Source organism: Anolis carolinensis, chromosome 5 (assembly GCF_035594765.1).
Source record: "Anolis carolinensis isolate JA03-04 chromosome 5, rAnoCar3.1.pri, whole genome shotgun sequence".
In the NCBI taxonomy this organism is placed as follows: domain Eukaryota; kingdom Metazoa; phylum Chordata; class Lepidosauria; order Squamata; family Dactyloidae; genus Anolis; species Anolis carolinensis.
In genome coordinates, this window is record NC_085845.1 from 183873842 (window position 1) to 183891424 (window position 17583).

General features: G+C 41.4%; 1 long non-coding RNA gene across 1 annotated transcript; it reads right to left on the reverse strand.

Moving 5' to 3' along the window:
• Positions 1–953: 953 nt before the first annotated feature.
• On the reverse strand, positions 954–12956 carry LOC134299651 (uncharacterized). Its single transcript, XR_010006894.1, has 3 exons — positions 12797–12956; positions 2868–3154; positions 954–1446 (listed from the first exon to the last, which is right to left on the reverse strand). It is a non-coding gene; the product is annotated as an uncharacterized LOC134299651 (long non-coding RNA).
• Between the last annotated feature and the right edge of the window lie 4627 nt (positions 12957–17583).

A 17583-nucleotide genomic window follows, 5' to 3' on the forward strand; every position in this document is an offset into this window, starting at 1 on the left:
GTTGCTGCCGCTGGTGGTGAGTGCCTTCAAGTCATTTCTGATGTTTTCTTGATGGGATTTGTTCAGAGGAGAGGTTGACCTTTGCCTCCCCCTGACTTGCCCAAGATCATGCACGGCCCATCCAGACAGGCTTTTAACCCAAGGCCTTTGTCAGTATTACTAGAGGCATCCAAATGCTGCTTTGTCCCATATTATTTGGATATCTGGTAAGACCCAAATTTTTGATAAAATCCAGGTTTTTCCAGGTGTGGGCCTAGTGTGGATTGTGCCCGGGGACCATATCACGCTATCCTTGGGCCCAATCCACATAGCTGTCTCTGGATTTTCAGGCTCCATGAGCCCTCCCAAAAAAACCCCAAACCCTTAAAAATTAAAACAAGATGCCTTTAAGGCACTGCTGGAGGCCTCCTGGTGTGTTAGCTGGAGGCTTCTGGGTGTCTGGGTGCCCTCCCGGAAGTTACTGAAAGGGCATCTAGACCCCCCCCCCAGAAGGTGCAGGTTTTGGAAGGAAGTATGGGGACTTAAAACCACCCTGAAGCAGGTTTCTTAAACCCACTTCGGCATGCATTTAAAGTTAAATCTGGAATGGCCTCCATTGGGTTTCCATGATTAAGCAGGGATTTAAATCCTGGTTGCCCAGTATCCTAGTCCTGCATTTATATGGCTGCGTGAATGGGCCCTGAGTCACTAATTCATGTTTTTAAATTATTTCACCTAACTTGCAGTATTCACCAACATAACAGGGAAGTTAAAAATATGGTGTAGTGAATTAGGTCATTAGAATTTGTCAGGATAGATGCCTCACTCAGTTTGTCAGTTTACATAAGAAACAGGAAAGCCTTTCAGGATGGAGCCCATTACATGATGTATGTGTACTTCTGAGAAAGGGGAAAGCAAGCTGTGTATGCTGCTACTGCGACAACACGGAATGTCAAGGACAGAACGCCACAAGGTTCAAGATAACAGAGTTTATTTAATTACAGAACTCAAAAAATGCCCGTAAAACACAAGGGCCAGGCAATTTTAGCCTTTAGGAGCAAAAAAGGGACAAGGAAAAAACGTACAAAAGATAAACCGGATTAAACTGAAGTTTAATCCGGGTAAAAACAAACTGCTTGCTTCAGCCTGAGGGTAAACAAAACAAAAGCCGAGGAACAAAAGATAATAGAATGCAACTAATTGGCAGCAGATTCCTCTCTGCTGCCAACACTGTGCTTAGAGGAACTTGCGTCGCTCCCACACACACAGCAGACAGGATTTCCAACACGAACAGATCAGCCAAGGATTGTAGCAGAAGAGTAGACCCAGTTCCTTTCCGTGGTTCAAAGCCAGAAGTAGACGTTTGTAGTTTCCAAGTCCAGAAGGGGGAAGGCAAGCCGTGGTCAGTTCAATCCGAGTTTTCAAAGCAGGAGATGGCGTCCGTCAAGAAGACGACGGAAGGTCAAGCTAATAAGAGTAAGCACAGGTTTGCACAAACAAATGCCCACACAATTCCTCCCGCCGTCTGACCCTGAATTCCAAAAACAACTTACGTCTCAGCACAGGAAAACACACCAGTCTTCAGGAAAGCGTCCCACACAGATCCCAAGCGTTTGTCCAGATTACCATGCCCAACGCAATTTGCAATTGCTCCCAAGCCCCATTTTATGCCAGTTACAAATCCTCATCACTGTCAGCTGTCCTCCTTAACCCGGGCGTTTCCTCATCACTTTCCTCATCAGAGCTGGAACACCTCTGACTACGCCCCACAGCATCTCCAGCTGTGGATCCCGTCCCATCCCTCCAGCTAAGCCATGGGTCTAATCCTGAAAGTCCCCATTCATCTTCTATCCCATCATGACCAGTGGCACCCAATTCCTCCCTTACCCGAGTCCAATCCATCTCATCCTCCTCCGAGCTAACCAACCCCTCCTCCATTCTCTCCGTAAACCCCTCAAAAGACTCTTCGTCAGACGGTGCTGCAAAAATGTCTCGCAGTCTTTTTCTTTCTCGCTCCTCGAGAGTATCTGACTCTCGAGGAGTCTTACGCCCACGTCTGTCAGTAACAGAGCCATGAGGCTCAATCATAACACGGAAGGCTTCCCGTGTTGCCTTCAGGACTATTTATTTATTTATTTATTTATTTATTTATTTATTTATTTACAGTATTTATATTCTGCCCTTCTCACCCCGAAGGGGACTCAGGGTGGATCACATTACACATATAAGGCAAACATTCAATGCCATAACATAGAACAGAGACAGACGCAGGCACCAGGCTGGCCTTGAACTCATGACCTCTTGGTCAGAGTGATTTGTTGCAGCTGGCTGCTAACCAGCCTGTGCCACAGCCCGATAATGGAATGAAGTTGGATGGCGATGCTTTCCCCGCAAAATGTGGGTTGGAGTACCTTGCACAATGTGGGGCATGGAGCAACGGGTTCTCCATGCCCCCTACCGGGGCCCAATGGATTTGCCACAATGCATAGCAAATCTATGGGCCTTTGTGATGAGGTCCACAGTGTTACTATTGTATAGTGTGAAGGAACTCCTGACGAGGGTCACTTTTGTTACCATCCCTCCTCTTCTCTTTTTCTTCTCCCCTGCTGCCCTTGCTTCCACTGCTACTGGTGGTGCAGTTATATCAGCAAACAAGTGCTTGGCTTGGTCATAAAAATATATTTTAAAATATATATATTTCAAGATGTGAATGGTTGAATCCATGGATACAGAATTGCTGGATATGGAGGGCTATTTGTAATCCCCAGACATATTTATATTTATGCAAATATTTTATGAACTGTGACATACACACACTCACACAAACTATAATATTTCCCCAGATGTATGATATCAGTATTCAATTCATTTGTTCAAACACTTCTCACCGTGTCTTCCAGAGCTCTCCAATACCATTTCTGAAGCTTCCTCTGAATTCCAGTTGTAAGTTTCAGGTTTCATGGCTCCATGAGGTTCCTTCTATTGTTATTCAAACTTGTGGTTTGCAGAAATTTTTGAACAAAAGTGAAGTGCATTGCTGTTTCCAATCCATTAGACCTTGCATTGGCCAAAAGCCATTTCATCCACGCAGGCAAGGATGAGAGATGGAAGGCTGGCATAGGGATCTATGATATGTCTTTCATTATGTCTGCCTGCTGCTTTTATTTTGTTTTTGCTAGACAGTAAAATAATGAAAAAGGAAAAGGATTTTGAAAGCTGTTTAATTTCTGATAGCAAATGGGCTCATATGGTTTTGGCACTGACACTATTCCATTACTTTTTTAATACTTAGTCCATATGCAGAAAGATCTTCCCCCAACTGGCCATCTGATGCAGAATAGGGATTTAGGCTCACACGGTTCATGGACAGTGGATATATTTTTTAGCTGTTTTAATATGAAATCTGATCAACAAACAAACTAAAACTGGCCCAAAGCTGGAATGATTTGTTATCCTTTAAGCTGCAAACTGCATACATGCCTTGCTTTGGAGAGTTTCCCATAGCCATGTCTACCATGTGAATAGCATGATAGGTAAAGGTAAAGGTTTCCCCTGACGTTAAGTCCAGTCATGTCTGACTCTGAGGGTTGGTGCTCATCTCCATCTCTAAGCCGAAGAGCCGGCGTTGTCCGTAGACACCTCCAAGGTCATGTGGCCGGCATGACTGCATGGAGCACCGTTACCTTCCCGCCGGAGTGGTACCTATTGATCTACTCACATTGGCATGTTTTCGAACTGCTAGGTTGGCAGGAGCTGGAGCTAACAGCAGAATAGCATGATAGAAATTTAATAATCTCATGTAAAATTTGTGACCTGATTTTGATTTGCTACAGTCAGATGACTATTGCAGCAAATATTCTAAGACAAAGGTATTGGTAAAACTAATGGAAGCTACTGGAAATTGCAACTCATTTCCTAACCCTTAATTCAATGTGAAGTTCTATTTAGGCACCCTTAATGATCCATTAGCACAGTGGTTTCCAATCTTTGGGTCTCCAGGTGTTTTGCACTTCAGTTCTAAGAATCCCTGACAGTTGGTCAAGTTTGGATTTGAGGTTCCAAAAAACCTATAAGACCAAAGGCTAGAACAATTGCATTAGCAGATAATACCATAAATTTCTCTCAAGCTTGAAGTCTGAAAATTGCTGTTTGTCAAGACTGACTAATATAACTCCAATTGAGCTTGGAATATATCTCCCAGATTCTTAGCGATAAAGTTTTTTTTAAAGAGATGTATATTTTTCTAGAAGACACTAGTTCCCATTTGATTTTGAAAGCTATGTAGGGTCATGCCTGCTGGTTAATACTTGGATGGCAGGCTGCCACAAATATCAGGTACTGAAGGCTATATTTGAGGAAGACAAACTACTTCTGAGTATGGTTTGCCTAAGGGAATGCTTTGCAATTCATAGGGTCACCATACATTGACAGGTGACCTGAAGCCACCTAGACACCCTTAGGCATATTATGACTGCCAGCAATTTGCTGTTAATACCATGTGTATTTTTGATTTGTTAAAAAGGGGTTCATTTTGCTTACTTTGAAACAAAAGGCATTTAGATGCCACCAGGAAATGCCTTGGGTTTGATTTCTTCTACAAAAGACTTAATAAACATAAAAGCATACCCTTTAGTTTCTGCCTGGCCTTATTTTGACTAATTCTTATAAAGCTCTCTCAAATCCCAGGCTTTAACCAGTAATCAAGGTCCATTTCTGCCTTAAGAGGCATTTGTGTCACTCTGAAGACTATTGTGTTCCTATGGCATTGGTTGCTAGGCCTTTTAACTGGAAATCCAGATGCCCCAAACCTACCACTCCCTATTTTCCCAGCTACCTCTGGCCTCTTTGGAGTGGTAGTTCCCTCTTCAATTAATTTCAAGCGAGTGCTGAACTGCAGCAATTGGAAGTTCTCTTCTTTCTCCTATGCCGCCTGTCACTCATCCTGTCACTCATTCTTAGGCAGATGGAAAAACAACGGGGGCTGGAATCAAATTATATTTAATGAGCCCTGACACATCCTGATTGAGTCTGTTCTTCTTAGCTAGGGTTAAGTGTCAGAGCTATGTGGTGCCGTATACCAGATTTTGTCAGAAAAGAGAAATAAAACAAATAATAGTGGCGTTGTGTCTGTTCTCTGTTGTGGGCTTCTTTCAAAGGGTCTATTTTACAAAACAGGAATGCAGCAAGTAGCAAGCAGTTGTGGAACAATTGTTTCCATTCATTGTGTTTTGCAAGCCACAGCAATAATAACTCAGCCTGCTGGCCAAGCAGGAAAGCTGGAGGTGGGGAAAAGTTCACAGACGCAAGATGCTGCGATAGTCACTAGTGCAGGTGACATTGTCAATGGAGCACACAAATTGACATTTGTTTGTGTCATCAATAGGAATAATTAAATGGAACCTCTATGTGTCGATCAAATATACCTGACTCTTCCAGTATAGAGAACACATCACTGCTGGGAACTCTTAGCTTTGTGACCCTGCTTCATACTTACAAGCTGGTATGTAGTGTAGTGGTTCAAATGTTGAGCTAGGTCAGCATTAAATAATTTCATTCACTTCCTAAACATTAGAAAGAGCTATTTTTATTGTAAAATGTCATTAAATTGTTTCCTGCACTGCTTATGTGGGCAATTTTGAAGTTAAAAATCAGGGTGCTGGGGGCCATACTGAAGCCCCACCTGGAATCGCCTATGAGCCATATAAGATTTCCGAGTCCTGCTGTAAGATTCCATTTGGAGTCTGCTGTTGTCTTACAAGAGCTTAGACTCAATTTGATTTCACATGAGATGTAACAGAAACCATACTTTCCAATCATTCACAGATGAAAAATGAAACGCGTTGTCATGCAATACCCCTATTGAATTAATGGAGTACAAACTACTTCTGTGCATAGTTTGCTGCAATTGAATTTAATCTTCTGTTGTCCCACATTTTCACCTGTTTATAAAATGTCACTGTTTTTTTCTCCTCCCCCACATTTCCCATTGTCTGTTACCTTATCTTCAGAAAATGGGAGGAGGAGAACAAAACTGGGACATTTTAAAAACAGGTGGAAAAGTGGGAAAACAGAGGATTAAACTGTCTGCCAAACTGAAACATTTGCAAATCATGGCACATATCTCTTAAGGATAGGTGGTGAGGTGTTATGGACAATTAAAGAGAACCACCTTTCCCTACTAAATTGTCTCCCATCTCATTCCTTTCCTTTTTCTTTTGAGTGGACTTACATTTTTGCCCTTTAAATGCTACACAATTATAATGTTGTGATTCTGTTTGCATCCTCATGGTTCCACTGTATGCAATTTTGGGCTGGGCAGATTAAGAAGGGAAATTTAGGACTTTATCACATCAACTCATTTTTCTGATACAGTTGATTATCATAGATAATGAATACGAACCATGTTGAGAACCTTCAATATTGCACCTCTCCTCAAGAGTGCAGTTGTTTTGATTTGCCATTCCTTTCTCTCATGATCATACTTCAGCATTCCCTGTAACCCACATTTCATACTACATCTGGTTCCTTTATTTGTTATAATTAGTTTTATTTTCATTTCAGCTGGGCGATTTTAGTATTAAAAGCACCAAAAAGAGGCAAACATAAATTAAAAGTAGTCAGCTTGGGGAAAGCAAGGAGGAGAGGAGAGGAGAGGAATCCTGCTCCCTGATGTTACATTACTGCCAAAATGGCAGCACCGAAGTGAAAGGAATGGTAGATAACAAGAACATTGCAGGATGAGGAAATAGTGATCGGTTTTACCCATTAATAGCTAGGGATGGGAGAATCATGGGAGAGGGAGAAATAATAGCAGGATGCATGTGCATTGTGTGATAGGGACTGCAATGCCAGTTAGCCTGCCTTGTGTGACAAAGTCCTTCGAACCACCAAACTACATACTCCAGGATTTCAAAAATGTAGCCATGGCAGTTAAAGTGGGAAAATGCTGCATAATATGGAAGTGCACTTGTTTTCTTTAGCCTAGATATGGGAAGAGGGGGGAATCAGCTGGAGTGGGACCCTTGGAGCACAGTTCTGTTGAAGAAGAATTGAATATGTCTTTCTCTTTTAAAATCATCCCTTTCTCTGCCTCCCATTCACAGCTATGTGGTTGACCACATTTGCCCACATGGATCTGTTGCTCTCCTTGCTAATTACTGCTTTGCATTTTTCTTGGCCTCTGTTCATCCCATAAGCCACAAGCTGATTAGCATTCCTTCAAAGATATTTAAAAGAAAGACACTTTTGATACTGACCTAGAACACAGCTTTCAAACTGGAATAAAACTCCTGCAATTCTGAGTGCACTGTGTGTATTCCCCCCCCCCCTTCATTACCATGGTCCCACAGTGTTCTTGACTTGACATGAATAATGCCTTCTAACAAGCTTTCTGAGGACCACAACTCTTGCAACTTTTAGGAAAAGAGAAATGGCAGCGAAACAGGATAAATTGTCAGCAAGTTTAAAAATCTGCAGCCATTTCTCTTTCCTGTTTGCTCTTCAGTTTTCATCATTGGCATTCTCCTAATCTCCCGAGATTGCCCTTCACTTCCCCCAGACAGCTGTCTGCCCTTCTTCTCTGGAAACTTTTTTCCCTCCAGTTCATATTATTTTACATATTTCAGCCAAAATTCAGTTCTAAGAAATGATGAATAAGGGCCTGAAGAGAAAATTGAACTTTCTCTGTGTGTCTTTCTTCCAATACATGACATGGTTTTTCATTTCTACTCTAGGCTTTAGAAAGCATTAGACAATGTTTTTTAATCATAAAGATTGGACATAGAGGGGGAAATGAATGAGCTGCCTTAAAACTTTTCCATAGCACCAGAGTCCTCTTGGCCATTAGATAAAGTGAAGAGGATGCCTCAAGCAGCAGATTCTGGATGTCATGAAGAAGAAATGTCCTGCAAATGATGATGATGATTCTAATTAGAAATTCCACTACACAATTATTTCAGTTTGGTGCAACTTTAATTTCCATGTCTTCATCCTATAGAATCCTGTGATTTATAGTTTGGTGAAGTTTTATCAAGTACACTGAAGAATTATCAAATATACTGTGCTGAATGGCAACGTTAGAGCTTGTTTTGTCTCACAAAATTGCAAATTCCAGGACCCTGAAGGGTAGAGCCTATTCACTAGTGTGAAAGGGTCCCTGGTGGGCTGCACAATTTTCAACCATGCTGTCACAAGATGCGTTAACATGGTAGAATGAATGTGATTTAACCCTGTTTTAACTGCAATGGTTCAATGCTATAAAATCCTGGAAGCTGTAATTTGGTAAGGCACTAGCACTCTTTGGCCGAGAAGGCGGAAGACCTTGTAAAACTACAACTTCCATAGCACTGAGCCATGGCAGTTGAAGTGGTGTCAAATTGCATTCATTGTACTGTAGATGGACCCAGAGAGGTGAAGTTCACCATTCTGGGAGGAATTGTGTTATAGGATGAACTAAATCGATATCTCACATATACCTCTATGATTCCAATTAAAGACTGGAATATTATTTTGACACGGAATAGGAGGGTTTAAACATTTTTCTGTTCTAGTATTCCAGTGAATGCCAAATAGCTGGAAGCACCAATTAAATTTTCCAGCATGTCCATTTCCGTAGTGGTATCAGGCACATAAGCATGTTCAGTTTGATTTTTTACAATGCCCAAATTCAACTCTTCAGAAATCCCCAGTGGCACTAGCTTTCATGGCAAATGACACATGCTTTCGGGAATGCAATCTATGCTTTGGACATACAAAATTTGGGATAAGACTATGTCATAGGATTTTGGAAGATTGAAAGATGGATCTGAGATCCAAGTGCTTATTGAAGCACAGGACAATTCTGTTGTCCACTGATTCAATTATCCTTAGTTTCTCTTATCCATGCTCCAAGAAATATCAGGTCCCTCACCTGGGCCTCTCTATGTCCTCCAATGTGAGTCTATGGTATGTTTCCAGCTCAAGAATAGTCAAAATATAAGGTTTGCTATTTTCCATGGTTTCTGGTATTTATGGAGGGTCTTGGGATATGTCTTCAGTGAATACTGAAGCTTCTGATCTCAAATTATTCTCACTGATAAGGCTAGAACTTTGGGCATATAACAAGGTCCCTCTTCCTTCCTCTTCTATGTTTTGGAAAAGGGAATGGCAGAGCCTCTCACATAATGTTAGTTATGTAAGGAATAACAGCAGATAGAACTATTGTTTTATGTTACTACATCAATTTTGAGAGATAGCTAGTGTCCTAGATAAATAGACAGGGGTAATTTATTTGCTGTTCTCACAGCAATTTTTCTGGCTGGAAGGGACTGAAATCTGTATTAAGTTTGCATCCTGTTGTGGAACACATAGTGTTCATTTATTTTATAATTTATTTTTAGATTGATAAACAACAGTTTTGACCTTTTATATCTCCCAAAGTGTTTCGCAGTACAAATATACAATAAATACATTCTGCAGTAACAATGAAAGATAACAACTGCAGCTCTGTGGCTGTAGCCCTATGCTCACAATTACTTAGGAACCAGTTCCATTGAGAATAGTTGGACACACTTCTGTTCATGGGGTTTGGGCGGGCGGGGGAGGGGATTGTGATGCTGCATGGCAAGTAACATGGTGGCAACACAGAGGCTTCCCATGTTGCCTGTATCTATGGGGGGAAGCCGGGTACACCATGCGTGCTCCACGCGTGCTCATGCTTCCCCCCATGTGATTGCTCTCCTGCCGGGCGATTTGAGGCGAGGAGTGGGGTGCCGGATTCCCCACTCCTTGCAGCGAAGCGGAGCACCACCCCCTCCTGCTGCCAACTATCTGATGAGGTCAACATGAACTACCAGCTTTGGTTCCATAGAGTTCTTCTCCCCTCCTTACTACCACCACCTGTTTTTATCAGGAGGTTCACCAGAAGACTCACCTTCTGGATGATCAAACATAAATAACAAATGCAGCAGTAAAGGCAGCATCTTTTGCCACTTTCATTATGTCCTTTAGGTGTTCATCCAAGCTTTTCAGAATGACCTGAGATTGTTTTCATCCATTCATGTTGGACCTCTGAGAAGATGCTACACACTCTTTCAACTGTTGCCCATCATGGCCTGTTTGAACTTAGCTATCAGGCAGTTGACCAGGTAGATTGTGTTGTGTTTATATATGTGCCCTCAAGTTGCCTGTCAACCTATGGGTAACCCCATGCATTTCTTGTGGTTTTCTTCAGCAAGGAATGCACATAAATGATTGTTCTTCTGAAATATAACTTACTGCACTTGATATTTGCTGGCTTTAATTGTTCCACAACCTACAAAGCAATAACAAAAGGCTCTTTTCAGTAGTACTTCCCTCTCTATAAAACCGTTCCACATACAGTTCAAGGCAAAATGGCATTTATTAGAATACCCCAGAATACTTTTAAACATGCGTAAAGAGGTATGTATCCCACAGATATTTTGTGCTACTGGTAGCAATTTAGCACTTCCTAATAGAGCTTACAAGGCACAGCATGTTGAGTGTTGGACTAGGACCTCATCAGATGGCCCTTACAAAGCCGGGGGCAGTGGAGAAAATTGTGGGCAGCGTCATGCTATGTTCCATTACCATTGGGGGTCATTGAGGGTTCCTCTTTGCCTCCTCCAACTGGGCTCCATTTCTCTATGCTGCTGGCATGGAGCCATTTTCAGGCTCAATGAGGTCCTATGTCTCTGGACAAAAGAGTCCAAATGCTGATTCAGCCATGGAAACCCACTGGATAATCTTGGGCAAGTCCTACATTCTTAGACTCATAAAATCCTGTAATAGGATCACTTTAGGGTTTCCAAAAGTCAGAAACACACAACAACAACAACAACAACAACAACAACAACAACAACAACCACATGTGTACTGCTATCCTTCCTCTCAACCTCAGAAAAGTCTGTGATAAGTTTGTCTTAAGGTTGCTGTAAGTCAAAAACTACTTGAAGGCACACAACAAATCAGCAAATGACCTGAACAAAAGTCCTGCTACCCGCCTTCTTGAAACTAAATACCCCCCAGCATCCCAAACTGACATGTTGTTCTTTAACTGGAATGAGGAATGAAGGCCCTGTAAAAAATGAGGCTGGCTTTGCTTTTTCTTTCCATTGAAAAGCAGGCTTTTGAAATTACCATCTTTCTTCAAGCATTCTAAAGAGATGCTAATCTCTGTCAAGGTGAAGGGGGTGGCAGTGGACATCAGTTACACCTCCAGGCTGGAGGAAAGCATATGCTTTATCATCCTGAAATTGTGGGTTATTACACTAAATGCATAAACGCTGCTGCCAAATGGGAGACTCATCAAAGAAAACGGAAACAAAGCCTGCATAATGATGAAAAGAAGCCAAGAATTCTTCTTGAGAAAGAACTAGAGTGGTTTCTCATGCAAGGCCCCCCATCACAAAACGTCATTATAGGTCACACTGGAACTCAAGAATTTTGGTGAAGGGGATTACAGCCCAATCTATCAACTGAAATTTCTGTAGCATCTCTCTGTTGTTGAGATCCATGGTCCATCAAATATGATATCATGGTCCCTCATGGGAAAAATGGAGTATTAATTAGTGAGTTAATTATCTGAGAGAGACAACTTATGACTCTCCAGATAATATTGAGCTGCAGTTCCTACAAACCCTATCCAACATAGCCAATAGTGATGGACAAGGAGTATTGAAATCAAATACATATGGAGAATCACAGGTGCCCACCTTTCTTTTATTAACTTACATAATTTCATGCCATAATGGGCAGGGGATAATTATAATTACACTTGCAAAAGCAATGTCTACTCATTCAAATCTGTATGGACAATTTGAACCAGACTGAGCTTCACCAGCAAAAAAAATAATAATGATTTTTCCAGCCTGTATGGGAACACTATGACTCAGATCCTTTATCTGGAGCAGTGGTTCTCAACCTGTAGGTTCACAGATGTTTTGGCCTTCAACTCCCACTAAACCTAATAGCTAGCAAAGTGGCTGGAATTTCTATGAGTTGTAGTCCAAAACACCTGAGCACCCACAGTTTGAGAACCACTGATCTAGAGGGATATTTCCAGTCTGAAGCTGCAATGCATCTCCTGATGCAACCTTCCCAAACCTATCTTTTCAGTGTGGTAGCTCACCTAAGATGGCCATTTCTTTGTTGGTGGAGAGCAGGGGAACACCAAAGATAAATTCTTCCCTTAGCCTCATATTATTATGTGTTCAGTTAAAAGGAAACAACTGAACACATCTCTGCTCCCCTCTTCCCTTATTCTCAATCAATACGGAAATGACTGGTGTGTGTGTGTGTGTGTGTGTGTGTGTGTGTGTGTGTGTGTGTGGAAGGGTGCTTCCACAGTGAAACATGGTTGGTAGGATTTTGTTTGCTCTTATCTTCACAATGACACAATGACCCTGCTCACGGGGGTGCTGGAAGGAGAAAGTTGGAACTGACACTATGACATGGCTTACCAACTCTAAAAACATCTTTCTAGTCCTTGAATTTGAATCCATCCCCTTTTTCATGTTTGGAAAACTTATGTGAAGACAGCCAATGTTCCAAGAAGAGGATGGAAGTGGTGACTGTATAATTTTTTCATTAAAGGTAGATCCAATGGTATTCATGCATTCATCCAATGCTTTTGGGGTGGCAAGATCGGCCGCTTACAAGAAACGTTGCCCAGGGGACGCCCGACTGAATTCACTCAATCTTCGGGGAGGCTCTTTCCGTGTCCCCCATTAAAGGTAGATAGAATTCCTTGATTTTATTCCAGAGGTGTCACAATATAATGCATATCAATTTACAACAAAAGGAAGGGCCTTCCACTTACTCATCAGGAAGAAATATTTGAAGCACAGTTGGGCAAAGTGTGGTCCTGAAGTCAATGCTGCTTTCCTTTGAGTTCTCCAGATTCCTTGCAAGACTCCTTTCCTGCCCTTTCCGAAGTGAAAATTTGCACTATTAAACACCACAAATGAGCTTTTTCCAAACCAAAGGCCCTTTCATTCAGCAGAAATACAGCTCCATGCTGCCACTTGAATACTTATATTCCATCCTAAGGAATATTAGTATTTGCTGCTTAGGGTTCTCAGGCAGAGAACTCAAGAGCTTCCCCAAATTACATATTCCAGAATTCCATAGCATGCAACCATGACAATTAAAAGAAAATCATAGCACTACAATTGTGTAGTGTAAAAATGCCTCAGAAGTGGGATTTTTTGGCAAATTCTAGATTCTTGTCAATTTTGACACTCTGTGTGTGAACCCAGACACACCATAATTGCCCATATCTAATTCAAAGAAGTTTGGCAGAATTCTATGTATATGACCTGTTATGTTTTGTAACTTTCCATATAATTTTTCATATAACATTGCAGTAGTGCTAGCAACCCCTTTACTGAATTGTAAAGAGCCATAAAGCTTTTCTGAAAAACCACATTTTATATGAGTTGATTTTCATCCTATCAGCTTTCTTCACTGTCCATGTCCAGTGTCCAACTTTCACAACCATAACATGTAGAAATGGGAAATATGATTGCACGGACAATTCCAGCTTTAGTATTCAGAGAGATATCTTTACACTTCAGGATCTTGCTAGTCCCTTCATAGCTGCCCTTCCAAGTCATTTTCAAAGAAATTCTTAAGATCTTTCCCATGAGCCCAGCTGCAACACATTCAGAGGCTGAAGTTAGGTGAAGAAGGATTACCCAACAAAGGCAGCTTAAGCAGACATTATTTCTAACTGAGCAAGCAACCAAGGTTTCAATCGGCTGTTAACCTAAGAAGAGTGTGCCATCTTGTGGAAACAAAAATATATATGCATATTCCATTGCATTCATGATTTGGTCAGCTTGCCCCCAGGTTAACATTTAATTATATGGCACAAAATGCATTGGGAATAATTGCAGGTTGTGAGTATCAGTCAACATTAAATCTTTTTCAGGGCATTTCTTTTTATACCCTTCACCGTTATAAAAATGTACAGGACTGAACTCAAACTGGGCACCCTTGACAAGTCTTCTCTAAGTGAAAATGGAGTGTCAAGGTCACATCTCTTTTCTGCACTGCATTTGACACATAATATATATTTAAGAATTTCATACTTTCAAAAGAATTGGTTTTAAGCAGTGCATATAAAGCTGCTGTTTATTATATTAGACCTGGCCTGTGCAACATGCGGCCTGCAGACCAGTTGGTGTGGCCCACCAAGCGCTTCCATTGCTACCACCACCACCACCACCACCCCTGCCATCCCTTGCCACCTGCTGCCGCTTGCACCCCTGGCCACACCTTCACTGTTTGCGCCACCCATTTGCCAGGCTCTAGTGAATGGTGAGGAGGCTGGGCTGCCCATTGTGGATCAGGCCCTCAACTGCCTGCCTGCCTTTCTGGTCAAGGAGGAAGGAAAAAGAGGGGCTAAGAGGGTGGGAAGTAGAGGGAAAAGAAAGGAGGAAGGAAGAAAGAGAGGGAGGAAAAGGGAGGAAGGAAAGGAAGAAGGAAGGGAGGAATAAGAAAAGAAGAAAGGAAGGGAAAAGAAATTTATTTATTTATTTATTTCCAGAATTTATACCCCGCCCTTCTCACCCGGGGGGACTCAGGGCGGCTTACAACAGTTGGCAACATTAAATGCCAAGAACATAATAATAAAACAAAAACAATACATATAATCAATTAAAACTATAAAAATACATCATTAAAATACATTATAAAAATTAAAACATATGTAGATTAGATCCATTTGTCTAAAAATCTCATGCTTCAGCCTTCAATCGGACCATGTCGACGTTATCATATTACTCGTTAAAAGCTTGTGCACACAGCCATGTTTTCATAGCCTTTCTGAAACCCAGAAGAGTTGGGGCTTGTCGGATATTTATGGGGATGGTGTTCCACAGCTGGGGAGCCACCACCGAGAAGGCCCTGTCCCTCGTTCCCACCAGCCGCGCCTGCGAGGCAGGTGGGACCGAGAGCAGGGCCTCTCCAGATGATCTTAGGGATCTAGCTGGCTCATATGAGGAGATACGTTCATATGAGGAGAAACAGAGGTAGGAGGGAAGAAAGAAAGAATTCAGAAATTGTGGCATCGTGGTTTTAGCCTTGGACTGTAGCTCTGAATCCAATGGGTGTCTTTAGGCAAGTCACACTCTCTCTGCCAAGGAGAAAGACAAAGGCAAATCCCCTCTGAATTAATCTTGACAAGAAAACTCTGTGATAGGGTTGCCTTAGGGTCGCCCTATTTCTGAAATGACTTGAAGGCGCACAACAAAAACAGTCCTAACTACCTTCCCTAGAAAGTGAGGTGCTAAAACCCTATTTGTGGCCCCAAGAGGCTTAGCCTAACTCATTTTGGCCCAATACTACTCCAGAGTTGTGCAGGTCTACTACAAGTCTGTATACACCCAGACTTGTAGCAGCTCCTCAGGTTTCTTTCTGGAAGATGACTTCCCCTGACCTACCTGAAAATACTTTGCAGGCCATGTATTTATGCTAAAAACTTTTCAAGAGGGAGAGTCTATAGCACCAGTCCCCAAACCAAGGCCCGGGGGCCACATGCGGCCCATTGAAGCCATTTATCCCCCCCCCCCGCGACAGCAGCTCCCTCCTCCACCTTTCCCACCTCCTCCCTCACCTGTTGCGCACCTTCTTGTTTATAATGGTATTTTAATTATATTAATTTGCTTGTGCTTTTGGTGCACAAAGGTAGAAGGGGGTTGGACAAGATAGCCCAAGATGTCTCTTCCAACCCTCTTTATTATTTTTATTATGATTATGATTAACATTGAGGCTGTATTTCTTCCTGTTTGGTTTTTTTTTTTTTACTTCAAAATAAGAGATGTGCAGTGTGCATAGGAATTTGTTTATAGGGGGTTTTTTTTCAACTATAGTCTGGCCCTCCAACGGTCTGAGGGACCGTGAACTGGCCCCCTGTTTAAAAAGTTTGGGGACCCCTGGTCTATAGGGTTGCTGCTAGGTAAGGACTATCCCAGGTACTACAATTTCAGCACCAAAACCTGAGACATATGGATGAACCACCTTGTGATGTAAGAATATGCCACTTAGTTTTTTAAAAAATAATCTGGATCAAACAAATAAGGAATATATAATCTGCATTAGGAAATGTAGATTCATGGATTGGGTTCTAGATTTTATTATGAGCATCTCTCATTTCTGTTCACATTACATATTTAGACAAATGTTCTAGGAAGTCTTGACCTACGTTGAATTGCTAGGCCCATCTAAAGTAAACCCATTGACTCAGTTACTCGATGATAAGTCAACACTAATGTAATTTCCATTTATTTAATGGATATACTCTAGTTTGGACTCTAGCAATTGGATGTAAGCCATTGTTTGGTGGAACTTGAAAGACACTACCTAGGATAACATAAAAGAAAAAGTTTTTTTCTGCTCTGCTGAAGCTGTGGTAAAGTAGAAAGGGTGATGCCCAGCCACTAATACTACTGTAGCCAAATGAAGAGCTGGGATTCAAAACAAGTCTGGCAACTTGTGAACATTTATTTATTGCTGGACTGCGAATCCCATTAACTTAGCCAATACAATCCATGAAGAACAGTGGATACTTTCCAAGCTATCTCCATCCAAATATCTACTTGCAGTTTTGAATTCTTGTATCCTAACTTCAACCAATATGTTAAAAAATAATCATTGTTCTTTCAATTTTTTTGTACAATTTTCAGCTCATTCTTACTCCAGTGTTAATTATAAACCTGAATGTATTGATGAAGCAAAAGCAATTAATAAGACGGTATTTTTGATACATCCGCATAGATGATTGCTTTTGTGTAGCATTTAGCCAATACACACATATGTACTTGTAGACTTGCATGAAACACAGAAGGAAGGGAAGCCGATTGGCTGGCAATAAAGTCAGTAGATGTTACTGCATCACAATGTTTTGTTTAAGCACTAGTAGACTGCAAAAAAAGAGAAGAAACTATTGTTGACCCAATCATATCTGTCAGCTAGTCAAGATTGCCTTTTCAGCAGGGTTTTTTTAAATGTATGCTCACTAAGATATCTGGAATGTAGTGGGGTTGCGGGAGAGAGATGCAAATGCAGTGAAATTATTGTAGATCATGCATACTTCCATTTCATTTAGTAAATGTAGAAATCAGAAATGGAATGCCAAGGAGAGCAAAGCAAAGGAATAATAAAGGAACAGAAACCGAGAAATATTTTCATGCCTCATTATAGCTCAAAGGCATTTGACAAACCAGTAATAATAAAGACTATAGTTTGACTTGCTCCAGGGCTTTCTAAAGGCATCTTCAGTGAACAATGGATGAAACAGGATACTGGACTAGATTGCCTTTTCTTTTATTTAGGTTGGAGTGAAGGGAGCCTGCTTGAACTGGAGAACTATTGCTTTTGAAACCAGCCAATGTATAATAGGGAGCTGATTGCAGTGCAAGAAGAAAAAGAAAAAAAATTGGCAGCCAGACTTATTTTAGTTCCCCAAAGTTTTCACTGGACAGGACTACACTGAATGAGACATTTCTCAGAACGCACTAGTGATAATGATGTGTCTTGTTTTGACTATGAGCTATTGTGTCTTGTATGGAAGGGGAGATTTGCAGAGATTGTTTCTTGCAAAAG